The sequence below is a fragment of the Zootoca vivipara genome, chromosome 9 (assembly GCF_963506605.1).
Source record: "Zootoca vivipara chromosome 9, rZooViv1.1, whole genome shotgun sequence".
In the NCBI taxonomy this organism is placed as follows: domain Eukaryota; kingdom Metazoa; phylum Chordata; class Lepidosauria; order Squamata; family Lacertidae; genus Zootoca; species Zootoca vivipara.
The window spans coordinates 36,226,062-36,251,226 of record NC_083284.1 but is presented as its reverse complement, the minus strand read 5'-3'; the positions used below and the strand labels follow the sequence as shown (position 1 = coordinate 36,251,226).

At 42.9% G+C, this 25,165-nt stretch overlaps 1 protein-coding gene across 10 annotated transcripts in view; it reads left to right on the top strand.

The window, feature by feature from the left end:
- Positions 1-5,067: 5,067 nt before the first annotated feature.
- Positions 5,068-25,165, top strand: part of INPP4B (inositol polyphosphate-4-phosphatase type II B) — a 267,689-nt gene continuing 247,591 nt past the window's right edge. For 6 of the 10 annotated variants that reach the window (XM_060278620.1, XM_060278619.1, XM_060278617.1 and 3 more), the window contains exon 1: positions 5,070-5,582. The gene's annotated coding sequence lies outside the window, so the exon portion shown is untranslated. Of the gene's footprint in view, positions 5,583-25,165 lie in introns of all 10 variants that reach the window. The other 4 variants (XM_035113742.2, XM_060278624.1, XM_060278623.1 and 1 more) reach the window with 3 other exon arrangements.

Sequence of the window (25,165 nt, the reverse complement as noted above, 5' to 3'; positions counted from 1 at the left end):
TATGAATCCCCACCCAGGAACTGACTAATGTTTCCAACATTTTGTGATTTTTGTAGGAGATATTACCAGATCGGAAAGTGATAATTTCCAGCAAAGGCTATTACAGAACATGTGGCAAATGCATTCTCCCCCTTGCCATTCTGTGTTACTTAAGGACTGGTTCACAGAACCTCCATGCAATGTGCCCTGACTGTCTCTGCAGGTAGAATCCCATAGCACACTATAGCATGCTGTAAACTCTTCCCCCCCCACACACACACAAATGGAAAGCTGAAGCTTTGATGCAAGTTTCCCCTTGATCATGGCACCTCAAAAAATGCTCCAGCAAGTGGGAGAATTGCAGAATCCTGTTTTATACATTGTGTTTCTTTGTGCAAAGTTGTCACTGAGGACCATTGAAGCACATTGTGTAAAGGCCGTAAAGCTTATTCCACGGGCAGGCAAACTAAGGCCTGGGGCCGGATCTGGCCCAATCGCCTTCTAAATCCAGCCCGCAGATGGTCCTGGAATCAGCATGTTTTTACATGAGTAGAATGTGTCCTGCCTGGTGTTTTTACATGAGTAGAATGTGTGCTTTTATTTAAAGTGCATCTCTGGATTATTTGTGGGGCATAGGAATTCCTTCATATTTTTTTCCAAAATATAGTCCAGCCCCCCACAAGGTCTGAGGGACAGTGGACCGGCCCCCTGCTGAAAAAGTTTGCTGACTCCTGAATATGGGTTTCTGGGTCTTTGGACTGTAATAAAGAATGTGTATTCCATAGAATAAGCAACATTAGCTTATTTCTAAAGGTCCAATAGGTTAGTGTTTACACAAAAGAATAAATGGACCCAAATCTGACACAAGAAATGGCAATTTTTCTATCCCCCCCAAATATTCTATTGTTGATCTGAAAGTTGTCATTCAGCCACAAAGGAATTTCAGATGGTATCTACAGTGGGAACAGAACAATTCCATTTAAATTAGCTTCCACAAATTATCCATGAATATTTATTACTATTACACTGCTTGCCACACCAGTGGACAGAACTTGATGGAATGTATCTGAGTTGTGGGTTTTTTGGCCCTCCCCTCAATCACTCCATCCTCCATTAACTTTTTTTGTTTTGCCCTGAGTATGTGTCTATGCATTTCTGAACCTGCACATACATGCCTTTAACTTTTTTTTCAAGGACATGCACAAGGATGATCATGTTTTACAATAGGCAAAATGGAGACTTGTGTATTTTGGGAAATGCCAATACCCATTTCCATCTATTTTTTAAATTGTTTTTAATAACTGAGGTCTTACATGAGAATTCAAGACTGATAAAAAGATATTGCACAAGACCAAAAGATGCAATGTGATTAGTCTCCCAGGTAACCCCCCACATTTACTATGTGGAGATATTGTGAGCTTTCGGTATGTGACAATGAATGGAAATAGGTATGTTTCATTTGGCATTGGAAACAAGGCAGCTAGGTTGGGCTTGAGTGATGGGCAAATGGAAGGGTGATGTGCGGCAATGGAGGCCACCCACCAAAGTTTATCTCACTCATGACAAACCACATGCACACACACAAAGGTGCTAATGACCTTCCACATCAGAAGTGAATGGAGATGCATAATGAATTATTTTTCCCTTTTGGAAATCCAGATTAAATGTTTAAGTATGGGCTGGTGTTTTGATGACAGTGTGGTCTGGACCCTGTAGAAAGCTGGCACCGATTCCACAATAAACTTCTCTCTGGAAACACCTTGCACCTCTCTGTGTGTATCTATCGATGCCAACTGACTATAATGCTTCATGTTAACTTACGGAAACAAATCCAGCTGCCTGGGAGAAAAGTGATGGGAGAGAATAAAGGCAAGTTAAGTGGCTGCCCCTTAATTTGTTTATCGTGAGTTGTTTCAACTCCCTAGCAAAGCTCTCAATGCACCTAATACAATGAGTCAAAAATAATTCACACAATAAAGCCCTTTTAAGTAGCACAACAAAGAAAATGAGCATTTTTTTTTAAAGCCATAGTCCAGAGGGAGGGAAACAAAAATGTTTGAAAGCTTGCTGAAACAGAAATAAAGAGGACAAGAAGCCTAACATCCTGGACACTGTAACGAAGGATCTTTTCGTCTTCTGCATTGTTATTATTATACAAACTCAAACCAAGACAAAATAAAATCGCAGCAACAAAAGAAGCCAGCTACCCCCCCTCTGTACCCTGCAAATTAACACCAGTATTTCCCAGCTTCATTGTTCCCAACTTCTCACAGTTTAGATGGTGACAGGACATGCAAAGGTGGGCCTCCCGGCTCCCACTGAACTCCATGGATGGACAGGGTTGTTTGTGAGGAGAGCACCCATAAGGTTCTAAGACTTTAAGGGTGATAACCTGAAGCAGCACTTTGAATTGTGCCCTGAAACAGACCGACAGCTTGTGGAGAAGAATCCGCTGCACCCCAAACAGCTAGATTTTGCATGAGTTGGAATCTTTCACATAACCTCTTCTCATAGAGAACATTGGGCCACAACCCTCACTTTCTACATGATGGGGCAGATCTTGGTCTAAGGCAGGGGTAGGTAACCTAAGGCCCATGGGCCGGATGCAGCGCAATCGTCTTCTCAATCTGGCCCGCGGATGGTCCGGGAATCAACGTGTTTTTACATGAGTAGAATGTCGTTTTATTTAAAATGCATCTCTGGGTTATTTGTGGGGCCTGCCTGGTGTTTTTACTTGAGTAGAAGGTGTGCTTTTATTTAAAATGCATCTCTGGGTTATTTGTGGGGCATAGGAATTTGTCCATTTCCCCCCCTCAAAATATAGTCCGGCCCACCACATGGTCTGAGGGACAGTGGACCGGCCCATGGCTGAAAAAGGTTGCTGGCCCCTGGTCTAAGGGCTATGCCACCATCTTGGCCTATGCCACCATCAGCATCTGAGCAATAGCAGCAAGTTCAGAGACTTGTTGATATTGGACATCCCTCTTAGAGTATGTCAAAAGTTCAGCTAGATATGACATGAACACTTGATTGATTGCAAAGATACCCTTCCTAAAGAAGTGCATCTGCCTTTACTAATGAATAGTTTAGGGCTCCCCCTCCCCACCCTTTTACTGACCCTTCTTCTGAAGCTTTAGAACAACTTGTCAGATGGACATTTACCAGGTAAAGCTTTTCTTAGCACGGAGATTAAGAACTGAGATAAGCTAAATTTTCCAGGCTATTGTTGAAGGCAGGAGAGCAGGACTGAACCTAACAATTCTGAAGTCGTAAACCTATTAAAAGCTTCTGTCTATTAAAAAAAGCTTATTAAATTGGAGCTGGACATTAAGGGCCCAACAGTCCCAACAGAGATGGAAAACATAAGCCAAAGATCAGCACACAATTTGTTTTAGCACTTTCCTCTCATGTTGTTTGTCTGCTAAAAATGGCCATGTGTCTTTTGAGATGAATTTGCTGTCATGCTTTGGACCCCAAACTTAAATGAAGCAAATAGCAGGCCAAAACTAAGCACTCTCACCACCATGCTACCCTTCCATGCCAACGTCCCTTGGCAGTAGGAGTGCATATGTGCAGCCTTTTGAGACATCACCGGGGGGGGGGGGGAGAGAATCATTTGGACCTCCCAAATTTTCCTGTTCTGCTCTCTACCCATTAATGTCACCTGCCAATATTCTCCGCTCAAGTGCTCAACACACACTTTACGAACAGAAGGGATGAGAGTGGGTTCAATGACTGATATGGGAACACCTGCAGCTGCAGCATTGCTGAAAATGTAACATTTCTGTAGGTGTGGACTTGTTCAGGCCCTTGACCTTCCTGAAGACTGTGAGCTCCTCCAGGTTACCTGTTCACTCAGCATTTATCCTGATCTGCTTTCGTAAAGTTTACCCAGAGGTTTGATTGTGTCTGATCTATATTGAGCATTCATTTTGATTTGTTTACCGGGCAGTAATATGACATTGAACATTCATTCTGCATGCACTCTGATTTGCTTGTGGGTATTTATACTCCCTGTTAGTCATTAATTCACCCCACGTTTTTCAATGTTTTTCCTGCAAAATATAGACAGTCTGGGAGCACTCCTAGTCAGGCATCACCCCTTATGCAATTACACAAGAGGAGAGAGTGGGGGTGCTCTCCGTGGCCCCACTTGTGGCATCACTGTCACCACTCCCACAGGTCTCCATGTGTTGGCAGCTGTAGAAGCCAGCATGCCTCTGAATGCCAGTTGTTGCACTCAGCCAGGTCCTGATTTCAAGCTTCTCATAGACATCTGGTTGGTCAGCATGAGAACAGCTGGACTAGATGGGCCACTGGTCTCATCTATCGGCAAATCTTGCCTTCTTGCGAATTTCTGCCAAGGAGAGCTTGCTTGACCTGTGCAGGATTACAGTATAATTTTAAACCCTGGAAGATCAGCCTTCAAAATCCTGAAGGAGCCTACATAGGTGGAACAAGATCCCTGCTGCAGAGGTAAAGTCTCCAACATGGATTGGGAGGTGGGGCACAACAGCCAAGATGGGGAGGATGGTCCACCCCTGCTCTCTGCCCTCATGTGATGGTAACTCTATATAGGGAAACCCTTGAAGACATCTTGGGAGATCTGATATAAGAGTAGACTGTAAGTATAATGGAAAAATAAAATGCATGTTTGCAATTTGCTCAATACTTTGAAAATTATGGGGTTTTCTAACAATCTTTTATCTCATTCATCCTTCAGATGAGACCAGTGAGTAAAGTTGCCAATATTTTCTCTGGCAGGCATCTTCAAACATGGCTACGTGCCAGATAATTGTCAAAAAACCTTGGCAGCTCATTTATTATTTTTTCAAACGTGCTGCCAGCCTACTTCCTGAGATAGGACGCTAGTTGAGTGGTGGGAGGAACCACCTGAGAACGCAACCTTTTGAGTGCCCAGTAGAGGGCGCGCTCTCTTTCTCGCCCTCTGGTTCTCCAGGGAACTCACAGCAAGAAGCGAGCGCCCCCTAGGCTCCGGGAGGCGCACGGCAAGCCACAGCTGCTTCTTCCCGTCTCTCGCCCCGGTCACCTCTGAGGCTGAGCTCAGCGTTGCGGTGCTAGAGAGCGCGAGAGGGAAAGCAGCCGAGCATCGCGCGCCGGCCTCCCGTCTCTTACGGCGCGTGCGCCCTTGGGCACAGGCCGTCGCTCTTGGGGTTGGCGTCCTGCAGAGCTCGGGAGCCTTCGTCGAGCTGCGGTGACATTGTAGGAAGGAGGCAAAAAAGAGGAGGCGGAGACTCGGCTGGCGGGAGGCGGCGCTACCGAGGGGAAGGAACGCGTGCGCCTCGCTTTGCGCCTCTGGCTTGTGCGAGCAGCTGCAGCGAAGCAGCCCCCTCGAATCGGCGCGGAGGCTCTGAGGCGCGCTGGCGGTGGCCGCCTGGCTGGCTGGCTGGCAGGAGAGCGCGGAAGCCCGCTGAGTCTCGCCCCCGCTGCTTTCCCTTGCAGCTCCTCTCTCCCGCTTGGCCAGAGGTTGGCAAGGAGCTGCGGACTATAAATAGCAGAGGCTACGGAGTCCTTGCGTGCCACAGACTGGAGACGCAGCCAGGCAGGCGGGCGAGCGGCGCCTTCGCGGGAAGGCAGCGCAGGTAAAAACAAACTCAGACCTGTCCCTTTTCGCTGGGGCGGTTTCCTGAGGGAGAGAGGGCGCCTTGGGCAAACGCGGGTGGGCGACTGCTGCTGCTGCTGACGGCGGGCTAGTTTGAGGCGAAAGTCGCCTCTGTTTTTCCCACCCAGCTTCTCGAGCCCCTTTCAAGTTTCTTCCTGTTGCAGTTTCGCCGGGGGGCGAGCGGAAAACACAAGTCCGAAGAGGCGGGCGCTGCAGGCAGGGAAGGTTCGGGGGCTTGGGCGGCAGGAGCGAGCCCCCGAAGCAGGCGAGCGAGGGCGAAAGGAGCAGGTGTCGAGAGTCGCGGGGCTGGTAGTGGCTCCGTTGCCTGGCGCGCGCAAGGAGAAGAGAGGCGCTCCGGGGTTGCTGCTGCTGCTGCGACTGGGACCCTCGAGACGGGCTTTGCCTTACCTGTCCTTTCCGCGAGAACCGTGTTTGGAGTTGTTTTCTCCTCCTTTGCGAGGCGGGAGAACTATCGTAAAAAGGGCGGTGATGGGGGGTTGGGGGCGCAAAGAGAGACCCTTCTCGTCCTCCTGGAGAGAGGGTCTTTCTGCTGTGTGCATTTTTCTCTCCCTTATTGAGGAGAGAGATGTCTGTCGCTGGGTACCAAGCGAGGCGTTTGCCTGGAAAGATGAGGCGGAATTGCAGTGAATGAGGGTGGCAGGCAGGCAGGCAGGCAGGCAGGCTGGCTGCTGCTGCTACTGCGTTAGAGGAGACCCTGTTAGTTTAAAGGAAGGCAGAGGATGATCGCCGTTTTAGTTGTCTCCTTGCCATCAAGAACGCAGGATCTTCCTTCTTGGCGGCGGCGGCGGCTGATCCTTGGAGATGCATTGGAAACGTGGCATTCCGGGTGGTTTGGGCACCGAAGAGAGAAGGAGCTCGCTCTCAAAAGGAAGTGCGGATGCTACCACGAACACACACACACTGTGTTAAGGGGATTTGAAAGAACTTCTCAGCATTAGAAGAAGTGGGCGTTGGGAGGAACACCGAGCTCGTTGCGGTTCCTGCTGGGGAATCTCTCTTAGTTGCGGGGAGAGCAGTTCCGAAATCCGTGGTACAGAGTTTTTGCTGGCCCACACTTATCGGAAATCTCGAGCAAATTTAAGTAAGGGGGAGGGGGAAGAGCGTGGCTATCTAGAACAAATATTGGTCAGAAAAGTTAGAGGAGGCACTTCATGTATAGGATATAAAAGAGGCTCCTCGTCGTCTTTTAATTAGGCTCAAATGAAAGTGCGTTCATCAGACTCCTTAAAATGCAAATGAAGCTCAGATGTATTGGCTAGAGTATACTCTAAATATTAGAGAATTTTGAGGGGTGTTTTTTTTTTTAGAAAAGCTATTAAGTGCAGTGCCATCTGGCACATCCCTCTGTGTTCACACTTGTTAATGATACAGCTAAATATGTACACTGAGGTTTAATTGAACCTAGATTGCTTCGTGGGGTGTTGAATTTTGCACTGGTTAATGGACTTGGTGTTCGTTATGTTTAAATATGATTATTTTGTTCTGAAACTTCTTGTGCTGAAATATTGACTTAATTGCCTGCAGTGTTTTTGTGGTTTTATATATTCCTCTCCTCTGAGCTAAAAGTCTGTCTCCTTTGGAGAGGTGGTGGGAGATACCAAACCACACTGGCTCAGCTGTTCTACAATCTAGATGATAATTACCTGGAGGTAACAGAGACTCTCTTTTTAAAAAAGGGCACCAATTGTTAGTGGGGTTTAATTTTCAGGAAAGCACACACACAAACACACAGCTCTATTAAGTATTAAGGCAATACCTATGTTTGATAAGCAACACTGCATTGGCCTTCTTCTTACTTAGGATGTTATATAACTCGTTTCTTATATATATTCATTTGTCAACATGGAATGGCCCAAATTAGTACAACTAGATGGATACAAAAATGTGCAGGATTGGAGTCAATGTCATCTTGCATCGAATTCAAGGGGGGATTACTCACAGTGCATCAAATTAAGCATGCATGGAAGTCTTTATAGGATTTGGGGGCTTTAAATTATTGATGAGCTTCTGGGTTTGCTTCTGGAATCTAAGGAAGCACATGTGATTTATGCATAGGACTCCTGCTCCATGGTTAGTCATTATCTGGAAGCAAGAGTTCCACTTGTGGGTAGATGCTGCAATGCCTGAGAGAAAGGAAAGCAAGCTTTCTTAGTTCTGGCCATATGGTTTGGGTAGATATATTGACAAAATTTTGCTCTTTAGCACACTTCCACTACTGCAGCATAAACTGGAAGCAGGCAACTTGGTAGGTGCAGAGGTTCACAGTAGTAATGATGATGTACACGTATTCAAAATGTGGACCCTTTCAAAATGTTACTTAGTTTATTTATTTATTTTTAAGCGGTGTTACACTTGCTAGGGTGTTACACTTGAAGAAGGATATAGACGAATCAGAATGGATTGAAATGGGCAGTAAAGATGGCCAGTGATATGGAAAGCAACCCTGTGATGAATACTGAGGGAGGCCATGATACAGGGGAGGGCTTGGGCTATGTGCACATTAGCAGCTTAAAATGCAACGATGCCATTTCTCCCACTGCATTTCAAGTTGCATTTGCAGGTTGCAGTACACACCAGAGAGGGGGCAGGGATGCCTTCACCTGATGCACGTTACCTGTCTAGTTACCCTGCGCCTGCAGCCTCCTATTAATGAGGCTCTCATCTGAGGGTGTGCAATGGCTGTCTCAAATGTGCACACCTTGGCTTGACTGTGAAGTGAACGTGGTTTACATTTTTCAAATCTGATGGAAGTTGGTTTGGGGGGGGGGGAAGAGCACCAAGCAACAGTATTCCTTAGGAAACTGCAGGAGAGATGGGAGTTGTGGCTAACGTGAGCAATGGGAGTGCTTTGGAACAAATGGCAATGTGTACACAGCCACAGACGAGATGGTTGGACAGTGTTCTCGTAGCTACGAACATGAGTCTGACCAAACTGCGGGAGGCAGAGGAAGACAGGAGTGCCTGGCGTGCTCTAGTCCATGGGGTCACGAAGAGTTGGACATGACTAAACGACTAAACAACAACAACAACAACACACAGCCAAAGGTTGGTTTTCTGATGGGCAGGACTACATCACATGGGCTTAAGTTAGAGGAGGCAGATTTTGGCTGAACATTAAGAGAAGTTTCTTGAGGGTAAGAGCAGTTTGGCAATGGAACCACTTCTTTTTCATTGGGGGGGGGGGGGTTGTAGGTCACTTTGAGTTGCTTTGAACAAGAAAATGCAACCACCAGATTTAATAATAACAATCACTCGTCTAGAGGTGTGGTGGACTCTCCTCTGCTGGAGGTCTACAAGCAGAGTCAGGGCAGCTGTCTGTTGCAGATGCTGTAGTTCTGGATTTCCTATATCGAGCAGGGTTTCTGTGTACACAAATTCCCCTTCAATTTGATGATTGTTCAGTTTTTCACTGATCTTACTTCAGTGTAATTTGTATTCTGCAACTATTGATATTAAGAGGTGTGTTTAAACTTTCATTATTATTATTATTATTTAAAGCACCTGTGTTTCTCCATTTGAGACTACATCCAGGGGTGGCTCCAAATGAAGGAAACTTTTCATGCAGAATATCATTCTAAATAATCACCTTGGTTTTTTTTCTTGAGAAAAGGATGGTGAATTTAAAGGAAAGTGGATACATACTCACAGTTCTATACGGTTATTCGCTGCACTGAAGGAAGTGACCCTTGTGAGACAATGGACTGAAGATATTTCTACTTGGGGTAATAAAGGATACCTTGTACAGTTGTACCTTGGATCCTGAACGTCTTGGAACTTGGACGTTTTGGCTCCCGAATGCTGCAAACCCAGAAGTGATTGTTCTGGTTTGTGAACGTTCTTTTGGAACCCGAATGTCCGACGGGGCTTCTGTGGCTTCTGATTGGCTGCAGGAACTTCCTGCAGGCAATCAGAAGCTGCGATTTGGTTTTCGAATGTTTTGGAAGTCTTCCGGAATGGATTCCGGATTCCATTCCACTTCCAAGGTACAACTGTACAGCTTAATGCAGGCATAGGCAAACTCGGCCCTCCAGATGTTTTGGGACTACAACTCCCATCATCCCTGACCACTGGTCCTGTTAGCTAGGGATGATGGGAGTTGTAGTCCCAAAACATCTGGAGGGCTGAGTTTGCCTATGCCTGGCTTAATTCCTACCAAGTGTGCTGAGGTTGCAACCTCAACCTTTTACATGCTAGTTATACCCTGTGTGTGGATGTTACTACTAAATGATATAAAGCAGTTTCTCTTTTCCATTAGCCATTTATAATGCAAACATGTTTATGCTGCATTTGTGAAAAATGTCGGAGTTCAATGGATTGTGGAATGCCATGTTCATGAGATTTTTTTCCTAGGGTGACGTTCCCTTGGACTGTTAAGACCTTATTAAAACCAGTATGCTCCGTGGAGGACCTTAAGGTCCATAAACAGCAACACCTTAGAGATCCCAGGTCCTAAGGAAGTCAGATTAGCCTCAACCAGAGCCAGGGCCTTTTCAACATTGGCTCCAGCCTGGTGGAATGCTCTTTCTCATGAGACCAGGGCCCTGCGGGATTTGATTTCTTTCTGCAGGGCCGGTAAGGCAGAGTTGTTCCACCTGGCATTTGGCCTGGAATCAACTTGATCCCCTCCCCCCCTTTCCTTTTTCTGATGAGGCTGCAATTTAATTTTAATGTTGTATTTAACCTTGTTTTTAAGCTGTATTTTAATTAATTGTTTTATATTTGGTGTTAGCCACCCTGAGCTCAGTCTTGGCTGGGGAGGGTGGGGTATAAATAAAATTTATTATTATTTATTATTAAAGTATCCTTTTGCCATAAATCAAGAGAAAGGGTGCTTTGGGGCTTAATTTAAATTGGGGCACCACCCTGGGTTTTGTTTGTGGCCCCACAGCTTTGTCCTGCAGGGGAGGGTTTCTCCCTTTATCCCCAGGCTGAATTTTTCTCTGATTTCAAATGTGATTAGCATTAAAAGCCCCAAAGTTCTGGAGAAACCAAATTTTACATGCAAAGCCTCTTTTCCTCCAGTGAAGCAAACATAACATGCAGATAATTCTGTGTTTTGCTTAAGTGGAATTTTCTTTAAATATAAAACTTTTATTATATTAGTGCTGTAAATATTCAGATACTCCAGCTTTTTGTCATATTCAGAAATGCATATAGTCAGTTTAACCTGTCTCGTGTTGGCTTCTGCTCCACAAAGCCAGAAAATTGGAAGCTTAGGCTAATGTCACAACAGATGTGTCTTGTGTTCAACAAATTTTATTTGACTACAACTTGGCCTCCATGCACCTGCACTTCCCCGTCTTTCAGGGTCAAATCCAGGTGGGGAGGGCAGAGTGCTTGGGACCAACAAAATATGCCCCCCTTGTCCTAGTTCTGCATTGCCTTAGGAAGCACTTGACCCTTACTCCAATTCTACAGGAATCCTCCTGTGAGTTGTCCCATGCCTATTTGTTGCTTACATCAGTAACTGCCAGGATGTGTTAAAGTCTGAAAGATGGGGGACATCTCTGCTGCATTGGGGGCAAGACTGGTACTGTGCCCAGTGACTTGGGATGTGATGCATGTAGCCCTGTTTCCTACCAGCATTGCAATTGGTGATTGTACCCAGTGCTATTTTTCTAGAAAAAGAGGTGCTAGAACTCACCATGAACACCTCCTTGTTGCTGGAATGGCAATGACAACCACCTGAGAGGTACCAGTACTGAGTTCCGGCTGAAAAAAAGCCCTAATTGTACCAGTAGTGAAAAAATTCAAAGCAAGTTTTGAAAGTAACTCACTTCTTTCATAGATTTTTTTTTAAGTCTTCAAGAAAAGGTGTATCTTGGCAGCGTGGAGGTGATGAACATACTGACTTTAAATAGGAATTGGCTGCTTAATTATTTATATTTCAGTGCATTTGTAGGCCAGTGCCTCTTCCCCTGTAAAAAAAGGACTCTCTCAGGAATTCACATAGAATATCAAGTTAAAGAAAAATTTAGCTCAAAAATCTTAGCCCATAACCCATGCACAGTTTCTGTTGCAAAGCGGTCTTGGGAGGGTGAAATTTAAAGCAAAGAAGCACTTTCCACATCACTTCTTTTCATCTGTGACACCAGACCACTTAGCCCATTTTACCCTCACAAAGCATTTCAAATTCAAAAGCAACCCCAGATGCTTTGTGAACATGCCTAGTGGTGGAAATCTCACCATGAGACTGAATCACTGTTTTCCTATTTATTGAACATAGCTGGTCTCATCCAAGGGGGTTGGGTTTGCTAATGATTGTTCTCTATGCCTTTAGTTCCCTGGCCAACAAACAGATAGTTTGAGTGAGGGTGTCACATACCAACAATGTACAATCTCTGGTTTGGGTGAGTTTCTAGAAGGGAATGGCAAAGTTGAAGGGATGGTGTAGTAGCTAGAATGTTGGACCTGGACCTGGAAGATTCCTAAGCCAGGAATCTTGTTGGATTACTTTGAGCCAGCCATAGAACCTCAGTCTAACTCATCTCACAGGATTCTTGCGAGGATAAAATGGGAGGGGAGAACTGCGTATGCCTCCTTGAGCTCCTTAGAGGAAAGGTGAGATATAAATGTAAGAAGAAGAATGCTATATAAGTGACTCTATCATCATGGAAGGCTGTACCAGTACTCATAAGAGTAGGTCCTATAAACTTCTTGTGTAAGACTTCAAAATCCATATAGTATTGGAACTGGCTGATATGTGGCAGTTTTGTACATTCAGTGAAGAGAATATAGAGACATATCTAGAGAGTAGTATTAGGCTTACGTTGTCTTAAAAAGAGTTCAGATTTTTTAAAAAAACCCTGTAGCCTTCCAGATGTTGCCAGACTGTCAACTCCATTCTAGGGCTGGGTGATGATGCAACACTGTGATATCACCTGCTAAACATCATGATACACCGATGTGGCACAATGTCTGTAATAAGGATGGAGCTATGTAGAGGCCAGTGTTCGAAACTCCCATTGTTCTGCGCGCATTTTGTGACAGGGAATTTCATTAGCCCGAGCAGTTTCTGAGCTCTGGGTGCAGTACTGCATCTAAGATTTCAGATTAAAACTGCTGAGTGGAAGGAAAGGAGGACCTTTTTCTGTCTCCCCACTTCCAGCTACGGTACTCTCTAAAGGTTGGAGAAGAGACACTCTTAAGAATATTAGGGGGTGGGCAGGCGAAGGACTAGACCATGTGAAAAATGAACATAATATCTTAGCTGCAGTTCATTCATTTTCAGCTTTGCACTCTTGTTATATAAAAAAGTGTCCCTAGACGTTCCATTGTTGCACCCATAACCCAGGTTTAAGGTGCCATTTAGCTCCTAGTTTCTATCTCAGTTTCTAACACTGGTACTGTAGAGCCATTGGCTGGCTTCAATGTTTTTCCCACATCATGTTTTTTGCATAGCACGCACACACACACACACACACACACACACACACACCATTATTTGCAATTTATTGTCTGGTCAAAAATTGTGAAACCAGTATTATGATATGGACTTCAAACTGGTTTTGGATGGTATATCTCCAAGCTCTAGTCACAAATTATGATTTGTGATACATTGCTAGGTCAAAAATTATGAAATTGATATCACGATATGGACTTCAAACCAGTTTTTGATGGTATATTGATATCGCCCAGCCCTACTCCCTTCTATCTCAACCAGCATGACAAATAGTCAAGGATTATGGGAGCTCCACTCCTGCAACATTTGGAGAACCACAAGTTCTTCATCCTTGTTTTTAACTAAAGGCGGTTTCGGTTTTTTGAAAAAATGGTTCCCATTTGGCACTAGTGAGCTTTTCTAAAAATAACTGCTAAAAAAAGGAAATATAAGATTATTATTATTTTTGCAAAAAAACAGCATAATCTCAAACTCGATATTACTGCCTCAATGCTAAAACAAATGCTTAACAATACTAACTCTGAAATGCATTTCATGTCTACCAAGATTGTTTTTCGTGGTGATTTAGATTATGATTTAAAATTGTTGACCTTTATTATCTTGACTGGTCAAACACTGATTTCATTTATTTGCATTTTGTAATTTATACATTTCCTGAGCAAGGGTGCATAATAATGGGTTGCTATAGCAATTAAAACATTGTTGTTTTGCACTGATATAAATTTATGGTGATGTAAGTTACATGTGCTTTGAGATATAGCATTATATTTACTTATATACAGGGTGTGTATGTGAAGTGAGAAACTAAAGTTAATTGATTTCTCATTGATGCTCTCGGCATTTGCCGGAACACCAAGTGAAGGTGCTTCCATACTGGACATTTTCCTTCGAAACACCATCATTTGCTTGTGTAGGTATTATGGAACATCCAGATGTTGTTTCTGCCAGGCAGCCTCAGCAGCTGTTCCAGCCTCTTCTCCCTCCCCCCTCCCCCCACAAATTATTTAATTAACAAGTTTATGCACCACTTAATCAACAAAAACCACCAAATAAGGTACATAAAACAATGTAAAATATTTTTTAAAATACATATAAAATCAAACATTTAAAAACAACTAGAAATCACAAGCATATTTGTTAAAATTTCCCATATAGATAGGCTTAACTAAAACTTTTTAGCAGATGCCAAAAATAATACAGTGGCATTGCAACTTGCACTTGTTTTACATTTGCAATTGCAACATTATGTGGGTGGGGGGAAATGAAAAAATGGAGAGCAGGGGAATACCACTGTTCCCTGCTCTCCATATATTTTCCCACCAGCCATGCACCCAGTGAGTTTTCCTTGTTTACTGGCCTCTGTAACCTTCCCAGAGCCCAATAAGAAACCCTCTGTTTCCTTGGAGGGATGGTGGTTGTGGGGGTTCCTGACTTTGCCTGATTTTGCCTTTGTGCATGGACCCTTGGAACTGAACCCTTGCATAAGTGGTGGGCGAGCTATACGGAGAAGGTGCTTGCCTAAAATTAATGGGCAGGGGTAAGTAGGTGTTGCTACACTGAAGGATCAGTTCCTTGTGAGTGTGGAGCAAACACATGTAGCACTTATAAAAGTGTCAGTTCTGTAGATGAAAGCAGTAGAATGGGCTTTATCATCTAATAGTGACACCTTGAATTGGGCCGAGTAACAAGCTGGCAACCAGTGCAGGAATGTAGCATATCAACAAAAATTCACTCCGGTCCACAACTGAGCTACAGCAAGTTGAAATTTCCAGATGAAGCTGAAGGGAAGCTACCTCATATAGCAGGCACGTCCAACAGGTAGATCGTGATCTACCAGTAGATCACTGGACGTCTGTGGTAGATCACTGGTAGATCACTGGCTCCCTCCAAAGAAGCTCAACAACTTTGGCTCCCCTAAAAATGCTCACCATTTTAGCCCCTCACCCCCCAAAACAGGACTTTCCTCCTGCCTCAGAAAAGCTCAACTCTGACCTGAACCCCTAAAAAATGTGCCTTCCTCCTTCCTAAAAAATCTCAACAACTTTGACCGGAACCCCTAAAAAACAGGGCTTTCCTCCTCCCTAAACAACTTTGACCTGAACACCCCAAAAAGGGGGTAGATCACTGCCAGTTTTTAACTCTGTGAGTAGATCGCAGTCTCTTCGGAGTTGGCCACCCCTGTCATATAGAGTATATTGCAGTAATCCAATCTTGAAGTTACCCGTGCCTAGACCACTGAAGTCAAGCTATTGCACAACATATCACCAACTACAGCATTGTATGATTTGATTGGAGGTGCCGCAACTGCAGAGTCAAGAAGTTCAGCAAGTTTGTCCTCAGAATGTGCAGCCCATTGGTCACAGTGGCCCCTCAAAGGCTGTGGTCTTCCTCTACAATATATGTCAGCAACCTCCAGTCCAGACTATTTGAAAGAGCTCAGCTGCCTGGCCACTAGAGGATGCAATGTAGACTCTGAATTGTGTCCTCTTCACCATCCCTACTGCCACAATGTAGACATGGTTATGTGCACTAACCAATGTCCAGTTGCTTTTCTATAATGCATGATAATGAAATCAGTATCTCTTCTGCAAAAGAGAACCCATGTGATGTTAGGTGCCACTGTATTCTTTGACTGACACAGTGGTAGGAGTAATCCCAGCGAAGAAAGTGCTTTATATTTGCATTTATTGCAGTGCAAATATTCTTATATTTGCATTTATTGCAGTGCAAATATTCTTTTTCCTTTTTGATGCAGAGGCTTCCATTTCAGATTCTGGGATCTGTTTTCTTTTTGAAGAGGGAAAGTGCTAATGAGAGCATTTTGTTGTATTCCTTGATTGTAGCCTCTCTAAGCAGGTGATTCTAAGTATATTTTTTGTAGCAAAGAAACTGCTCTGTGGCTCAAGTGAACACCAGTTGTCCAGATGGCAGTCTCACCCAACTTATCACATGAGTTCCCCCCCCCCCCCGCCCCCAAGAGAAAGAGAAAGAAACTGCTTCAAATGTGCAGCCTACACCACCAATGCTTTTCTTGCAGATTCTCTTACAGTATAGGCGGCAAGTCTTTGGGGGCAATCAGGTTCAGCCAGCTATGAAGATGCTATAGAGGGAAGGCAGTGAAGGAGGGATTAAGGGGAGAAATGGATTTGACCCCTTGAATTGCTCATGTGCTCTACTTTAGTTTGGCTTGCCACTGAATCTAGTTTTCTGAAACCTGTCACAGACACTTGGGAGGAAAATGTCATGAAATGCAGTGTAGTGGCTGAAACACAGAGGTGTAAACTGTGAAGTGACAGATTCAAACTACCGTATTTTCCTGCCATGGTTGGGGGGAAAAACACACCCGACGGGATAACCTAGACTGATAACCTAAACCTTCTAATGAAATGCCAAGACCAGTAAGAAAAACATTTTATGTGACCACCTAGTAGATCCACAATTCCCTTTTCAAGTAACAGTGCAGGACATACTTGTTTAGACAGGTTTTCATCCATTTGGTGTTCTATGTTTGCGCTTCCAGGGATTTTTCAAAAATTAATTATTAGGTTTATTTAGTTATTTTAAATTGCTTGCTTATTTTGCACCTTAATTTTTTCTGCAATATCCTTTGAATCATAAGTTATGAGTAGAACAGAAACCCAAATACTGTACTGTACATAACTTAATAAAATTACTTATGCAACAAACCAACAGTTCTCCATTTTGCTTCTTGATACTTTTGAGCAACACTTATTAATACTTTGGGCAATATCCAGTGTCAGTCATACTTCTAGCAGATTCACTGAAATGGTATTCAAAAGTATTAAGAAACAAGACAAATACGTCCTGGAAAAAAAAAGTATTTGTTTTGTCTTGCAAGAACAACTTCAGGAAAGATGCTGTGCTGTGTTTAAAGAAAAGGAATATGGGATATGGCCTTTAGGTATTCTGAGGCTTCAGTAAATGCCCAGAGTATTAGTTAATGCTGTAGTACCGGTATTAGTAATGCCGTATTGGCTATGGTCTGAAGCTCAAAATATGGTCTGAAGCTCAACATCAAAAAAACCAAGATCATGGCCACTGGTCCCATCACCTCCTAGCAAATAGAAGGGGAAGAAATGGAGGCAGTGAGAGATTTTACCTTCTTGGGCTCCTTGATCACTGCAGATGGTGACAGCAGTCACGAAATTAAAAGGCGCCTGCTTCTTGGGAGAAAAGCAATGACAAACCTAGACAGCATCTTAAAAAGCAGAGACATCACCTTGCCGACAAAGGTCCGTATAGTTAAAGCTATGGTTTTCCCAGTAGTGATGTATGGAAGTGAGAGCTGGACCATAAAGAAGGCTGATCGCCGAAGAATTGATGCTTTTGAATTATGGTGCTGGAGGAGACTCTTGAGAGTCCCATGGACTGCTAGAAGATCAAACCTATCCATTCTTAAGGAAATCAGCCCCGAGTGCTCCCTGGAAGGACAGATCGTGAAGCTGAGGCTCCAATACTTTGGCCACCTCATGAGAAGAGAAGAATCCTTGGAAAAGACCCTGATGTTGGGAAAGATTGAGGGCACTAGGAGAAGGGGACGTCAGAGGACAAGATGGTTGGACAGTGTTCTCGAAGCTACGAACATGAGTTTGACCAAACTGCGGGAGGCAGTGCAAGACAGGAGTGCCTGGCGTGCTATGGTCCATGGGGTCATGAAGATTCGGACACGACTAAACGACTAAACAACAACAATTGGCTAAGAGTGAAATAGTGTGTGAGTCTTGTAAAATCTCTCCCTGCATTCTGAAAGTTGTGTTGATCTCCTGCTGCTCCCTTTAATTCGATATACTGTAACAGGATACTAAGGTTGCAAGAAAGACTGCGGAAAACCAGACAACAGAGTTTCAAATGAAAACAATTTACTATATACAACAATAACAAACTATATACAGTATCTGATGTTGTGTTAGATGTTTTCTTTCTTTAAAGTCCAGTCATACCTCTGGTTGTGAACGTGATCCGTGCGGGAGGCACGTTCGCAACCCGCCGTGCTGCGTGGCATCATTTTGTGTTTCTGCACATGCGCGAGCGCCAAAACCCAGAAGTAACTTGTTCCGCAGCGTTTGCAACCCGAGGTAGGACTATATCTATTGACAGACTGCATGTTGTATAGAGCAGGCTTCATACTTGCTGGCCTGCATATATCATGAGCATTTTAGCAGAGGTGGACTTTGGAAATCCTTTGTAAGATTTGGCACCCTGTATGAGGCAAAAATGGGTGTCCCCAAATATTTTCAATTATGAATCTACAGTACTCAATTTTATGCACCCCCAGCTAGGTGCCTTGTGGAGAAAGCAACCATGCCACCCTAAACTCTGTGCTGATTTTAGTAACCGGCAATTTCCTTTATGAATATTTAGTCTGAATGAAATAAAAATGGATTATGACTTCATATTATTTATTAAAAATATTTCTTAATGTAATAAGAGTTGTATATAACATCAGTAAATATAACAATAAATAGAGCTCCCTAAATAATTTTTTCCTAAGAAATTTCCACTATGTGCCTGTGATTTGCATTGCCTCACAATCATATGGCATTGTCCTGCATCTAATTCATTGTTCTCTCCAAGTTGTATCAGAAAGAATAGTTGAAACAAAGTGTCTACTTCCCTATTACGTATGTTATAAGGTTGATGGGTGTTTTTTTTTTCTAAAGCTTGTAATAAAACTGTGCAGCAGGTGGCAGTGTGCAATGCTGAGAACCTTATGTAACTGCAAATATACAAGGGTTTCAAGCAGTGCAAGCAAACTTTTGGAAACAAAAATGCTGGTGCATTCTGTTTGTTTTTTCAAAGGCTCAGGTATGCCTGCAGGCCCTACAATGTAGGGTGTGTATGTGAGCTTGGTAGTAAATCCCCTGATAACCTGTAGGCTAATATCGAAAGCTGTCTTGGTGTAAATGATCACAAAGACCAGTTTGTGCAGTGGCACTGCTTAAGGCATTTTATTTTGCATGCATTGATTGCAGAGATAGAACATGGAAACAGGTGGGAGCCAGAGGAAGAGGAGGAAGTGATCTTCGTGGTGCAGGATCTCAAAATATTTTGATGCAGTTCAATGATTATAATGGGCAGTTTTGTGATGGTTGTATACTATCTTCCAGTGGAGACTGCTCCACGGGAGTGACTGGGGCACTGCTTCTCCAGCTGCCTCAGCTAGCCATCTCATGACTCCTGCATGTCTTCTTTCTTCCAACCAGTCCAGGAGGTGGCACTTCTTCTGCCGGGTTTTGTACAACTCAGAAAGGGATGAGGACAAAACTGAAACTGGTTATCTCTGCCTGTCATTGGCTCTGGGTCCACCCTGTGTTGGGCTCTCTGACTTCTGCTCCACCATTCCCCAGGCCCAAACAGAGAGGGGGCCGTATGGGCCACTTGGCCTGGGCCTCCGATTCCAAAGGGGGCTCGGTCAGCATATTCACAATCAGTAAAATGAAATATTTTCCATTTCGTCTTTATATGCAGATACGGTTCAAGCCTTGAAATAAAATTATTTGTCAACATAATTTTGTGAAAATTAATTATATACTTACTTATTTATAAGACTTCAGTGATCCCCAGGGTAAAAAAAAGAGAGGGGGGTGTCACATTATCTACCTGTTGCGGGCCTCTGCCTGGCTCTGCAAGGGCCTGCCAATCCCCAAACGGGTAGGGAGAAAAAGAGTAATGGAGGGCAGCTTCTTCCTATTTCCTTCTCTTTCCTTGCTTTGTCTGCTATGTTTTTCACTGGGTGTAGAATGGGTTCCGTTGGGAAACTGAGGCAAACACAGTGCCATGCCCTAGACAGAGTTTGGCAGTTGCAGTCCCAGAAAATGAATCTCCTGCCCAGAACATCAGGCTTGGTGACATGACTGATGAATCGCCTAATGGATGTTCTTTTGCACAAAATTGTTGCCGCAATGGCTCATGCATTTAATTTTCCTAAATTAACAAACACTACTATTTTTTAATCAAGGTGACTTTTATCTTCGTGATCTTTCATTACATATCTAGCAACGCAATCATGCCTGTGTGGTGTCTCAAAATCTTGAAAACTGAGTACAGTATTTAGTTTTGCAGGCATTGGGTGTTTTTTTTTTGGGGGGGGACATATGCCCAGCAACTGTAAAACGAATTTTAGAAGCCACAGTGTTTTATATTAGTGATGAAAAATATGGTGCCCTTTTGTTGCTAGTGAATGTAATAATGTTAAAAAAATGGGAGTCACCTTGGAAGATTAGATAGCTGCTGCTAAGGTTGATGCAGTTGATGCCACAATAAAGCTAACAAGCCAAAAGGTTTGCCAAACATATGAAACATTGTATTTAATATTGCAACTAGTTCTGTAGTTGTGATCCTTGGCAGTCTGGTAGTGTTGGATCCTAAGATTCCCTGTAAATGAACACTCTGGTCCCGATTCATAGGTGTGGTGTTGGTTTTGAAGAAAAAATGAACTTCCTCAAAGGAAAAATCTCACATTTTTTATTTCTGCAAGCAAAAATGGAAGCAGTTATGTTTTTCAAATTGCAAATATTAAAACAAATGTGTTTTTGTATTTACAAAAAAAAATTCACATTGAATTAGGAAGCTACAGTAATTCATTATAAATGTTTAATTCAGCATTGGTTCAACTTGCTTAACAGCTCACTAATGAGGTGTCATGAAGCTACTCATGAATATTTATTAAGGTTTATAGAAACAAAAGAACAGATTATTGTACTGTTTTGAAAAGGAAAAAAAATATGCTTGCTCATTTTTAAATATGATGAAATTACCTTCAACATAATCAATTTTGGCACATTATGTTAGAGTGACATACTTGGGCATCTTGCCTGAAGCCATGTTCTGGTTTTTTCTCTCTCTACTGTCTTATTCAGTTAATCAGAACAACATTCTGCAGGTAAAAATAAAATGGAATTTCACTTTAAGTTTACTGTAGTGTAACTCAGTAATATGAAGAACATTGTTCAACTGTACATTTTGAAACACAAGTATTCAAGTGGCTTTATGTTGAGACTAAGATTTGTACTAGAATTTCTAGGGTTTCATAAATTTTAGGATTCTTTCTGTCATTTTAAGTAATATGTGTATCTCAGTTGTGGCTCAAAGTCAGCTTGAAGTATTTCTAAAATATTCAAGCAATAATGCTAAAACAAATGTCCTTCTATTGTTGAAAAAAGTTTCCAGAGTGTCCATGGATGTGGTCTGCAGTTGTTCAGTAAAAGCCAGAATTTTGTCTTATCTTTTTTTTTAATGGCAATTTGTTATTGATGTGAATGATTTTGCTGTGATAAATATTTCAATTGGCCATCTACTGGGCTTTAGTAGCCTACTGTTGCAAGATAGACTATAACAGGTTTCTCAGCAGCATTTGCTTCTTCCCCTACATAATGTAGCAGCCCTTTTCTTTGCTTCAATAGTTGAAGAGCAAATTCTGTTCTTTCTTTCCATAACCTCTGAGTAACCAGGAGGGCAGGTAACCCCTTTCTCTTTTTAATGCAGTGAGTACTGTAAGCAGCTGGCTGATTTAGTCAGTCATTTGCCGAGGCCACTTTTTTGTCTGCTTCTTCAATTTCTTGGGAGGCCTAGGCTTAAAGTCACCTTTTTCATTTTTATCATGAGGGAATCTTCTTTCAGAAGAGGAGGAGCTGCACTGCGCCTGTTAATCGTGACTAGAAACACTTTCATACACTTTTAAACTGTGTAGAACTTAGATGGGCTTCTCCTATTTAACTGGTGGTCTGCTGTAAGTGTGCATTTTTGTTGGACATCCTCTGCTTATTCAGGCAGGGTTCCGCCCACCTAATATTCATCTTGAAGTTCTCTCCAGCTGCATAACTTATTTCATAACTTATGACCAAAGTGGCAAACTTGAATACATTTGCACTCATAAAACTATAAATAGGGCATCTTCTTTCATGCAGGTCCTGCTTTTCAACCTTCACAATAGTCTTTAAAATGTCTATGTATTGAAAATGCATTATTCAGGAGGACAGTGTTCTTTTATTATTAGTTTTTCTAACAGGTTTTCCCCCCACCCCCTAAGGGAAGGTTTGGATCAAACGACTTTCAATATAGTGCAATCTTGGCATTTACATTCCATATTGATTTGCATCTCTTTGTTTCAGAATTCATTGGCTAAAAGAAGTGGGTACGTATGGGCCCCTCCCAGTCATTGTCCACTCCATATCTAATACAGTTTATAAATTCCATTTTTAAGAAGGGATGATAAATGTACACAGTGCATTGGGGACTTATGAAAGTATTATACATCACAATGCATCCCCCCCCGAAAGTTCATAACATTTTAAAGTTGCATGTAGCTTAATACCCACTTAGGGCATGTCATTTAGAATATATGCTCCTACCCATTTGCCTTCTCAGTTGCTTACTAATATAGAAGTTCATATTGCCATAGAAGCCCTAGGCAGGCATTCACCCATCATGTGATTCCAGTCTCCAGAGGGGAGAGAACAGGGCCATGCTCCCTTTTCCACTCCCCTCTGTCATGTCTCCATTGCTGTACCCCCACAGATTTCCACAGGGTAAAGATGTGAAGGGGTGTGCATGTATGCTTGACACATGCAGGGTGAATGAAGTGCAGAACCCTGCATGATCAGGCTTCTAAATAATGATAAGATTAAATATAAATTTATATTAACTGCCTTTCTAAAAGGGCCCCCAAAGCAATATACAACACCCATTGATATGGATCAAAATACTAAAACAAAGCTCCACTCCACACCCACACCCACATCCTTCAGATTGTAAGAGGATGAATGTTAAGCATTCACATAGGACTATCACTTGTACATCATTCTACCTCCAGAGTTCTGGTTTGTGTTTGCCACTCTGGTCCTGTATTTCGGGGCAGAGGGAGTGAATTAATAAAATGGTTAAAAACCGTTGAGAGTGACAGAGACTAATGGAACTTCAGAAATTCTAAATTGTGCAGTAGAGAGGCTTGCTGAAATTCAGTCCTCTTCTCTGGATTAGAATAAACAGCATGAAACACAATCAAGCCTAGTAATCACACTGATTTTTGCAAGCACTTGTAAGAACTATACTATAAAGAATTTGAGCGACATCTTTCTTTACATGGCACTTGAGAAATGGCAACAGAACCCTACTGTCAAGTCAATGAATATTTTTGGTGACTACTGCTATGTACTGGCATTATAAAAACTATGATACTTCACAACAGGATACTATGAACTCCTTTGTGCTCTCCGGCTGTGCTGTCTGGGGCTGATGGGAGCTGGAGTCTAAAACAGCTGAAGGGTACAACTTTTGGAGAAAGTTGTATTAGTTGTTTCAACAAGCTGAGTTTGAACTGTTGTACCCAGGGCGCTATTCAAGGTCCTTCTTTTCGGGGGTGGCCACTTGAGTCATATTCTAAGAGCTGTCAGAGTGTCTCTCTGTGCATGGAACAGCCTTTACCAAAGGTGTCATGGGCTTTGAAGAAACTCGATCTCAGGATGCAAGGGAGAAACGTGCTAAGAGGAAGGCATGCTTGGCAAATCCACACCGTGATCAACTCCCGCCTGGAAACCAATGTCCCCACTGTGGAAGGACGTGTGAATCCAGAATTGGCCTCCACAATCACCTACAGACCCATTGTTAAAATTGTGTTTATGGAAGACAATCTTACTCGGCTATGAGTGATCGCCAAAGATGGAGATGGAATGTGAATGCAACACTGCTGCTTTTAATAAAGATGGCAGCATCAACTTCTAATAGCCAGTAGGATAATGTTATGTTTCTACCACAGTGACCACATTTATGATGCTTATTTGCAGCATACAAACATATAATGAAGTCAAGGCACTGAAGATGAAGCAGGTGCTCTCAGGTAGGAAAGGAGAGCTTCAGCCACAAGTGCTGTAGAATAAACCCAGCGGCTGCTTTGTTTAAATTAATATACCTGCCTTTTTCCTGGAAAAAGAAGCTTCTAAGTTCTATCTCCCCCTTACTTTTTGAAGATGTCCTTGATTTTGGAGGACAGATCCTTCTGGTTCTTGTTGTTGTTGTTTCGTCATTTAGTCGTGTCCGACTCTTCATGACCCCATGGACCATAGCACGCCAGGCACTCCTGTCTTGCACTGCCTCCCACAGTTTGGTAGGCTCATGTTGGTAGCTTCGAGAACACTGTCCAACCATCTTGTCCTCTGTCATCCCCTTCTCCTTGTGCCCTCAATCTTTCTCAACATCAGGGCCTTTTCCAGGGAGTCTTCTCTTCTCATGAGGTGGCCAAAGTATTGGAGCCTCAGCTTCACGATCTGTCCTTCTAGTGAGCACTCAGGGCTGATTTCCTTCAGAATGGATAGGTTTGATCTTCTAGCAGTCCATGGGACTTTCAAGAGTCTCCTCCAGCACCATAATTCAAAAGCATCAATTCTTCGGCGATCAGCCTTCTTTATAGTCCAGCTCTCACTTCCATACATCACTACTGGGAAAACCATAGCTTTAACTATACGGACCTTTGTTGGCAAGGTAATGTCTCTGCTTTTTAAGATGCTGTCTAGGTTTGTAATTGCTTTTCTCCCAAGAAGCAGGTGTCTTTTAATTTCGTGACTGCTGTCACCATCTGCAGTGATCATGGAACCCAAGAAAGTAAAATCTATCACTGCCTCCATTTCTTCACCTTCTATTTGCCAGGAGGTGATGGGACCAGTGGCCATGATCTTAGTTTTTTTTATGTTGAACTTCAGACCTTATTTTGTGCTCTCCTCTTTCACCCTCATTAAAAGGTTCTTTAATTCCTCCTCACTTTCTGCCATCAAGGTTGTGTCATCAGCATATCTGATTCTGGTAGCTGATCTCAAATGGTGAGAGGAAGTAGGTGAATATTAATATTAAATGCAATTAACCATTGTGTCTATGACTGGTAGCTAGTTGATTTGGTTCTGCTTAGTAAATTTATTTCATTTCATAAAATTTATATACCGCTTGACTGCTTTTTATTTTTTATTTTTAACCCTCAAAGTTGTAAGAAAGCTTTTATGAGAAATAGGCTTACCCTTGTCCCTTCAGTGGTACCTGTCTGCTACCAGTGTAGCAGTTTGGGTAAATTCTGTGCTCAAAGAGGAGGTAGATGTCAATAACTCCAGGCTCTACATCTCTCCTCCCCATTTTCC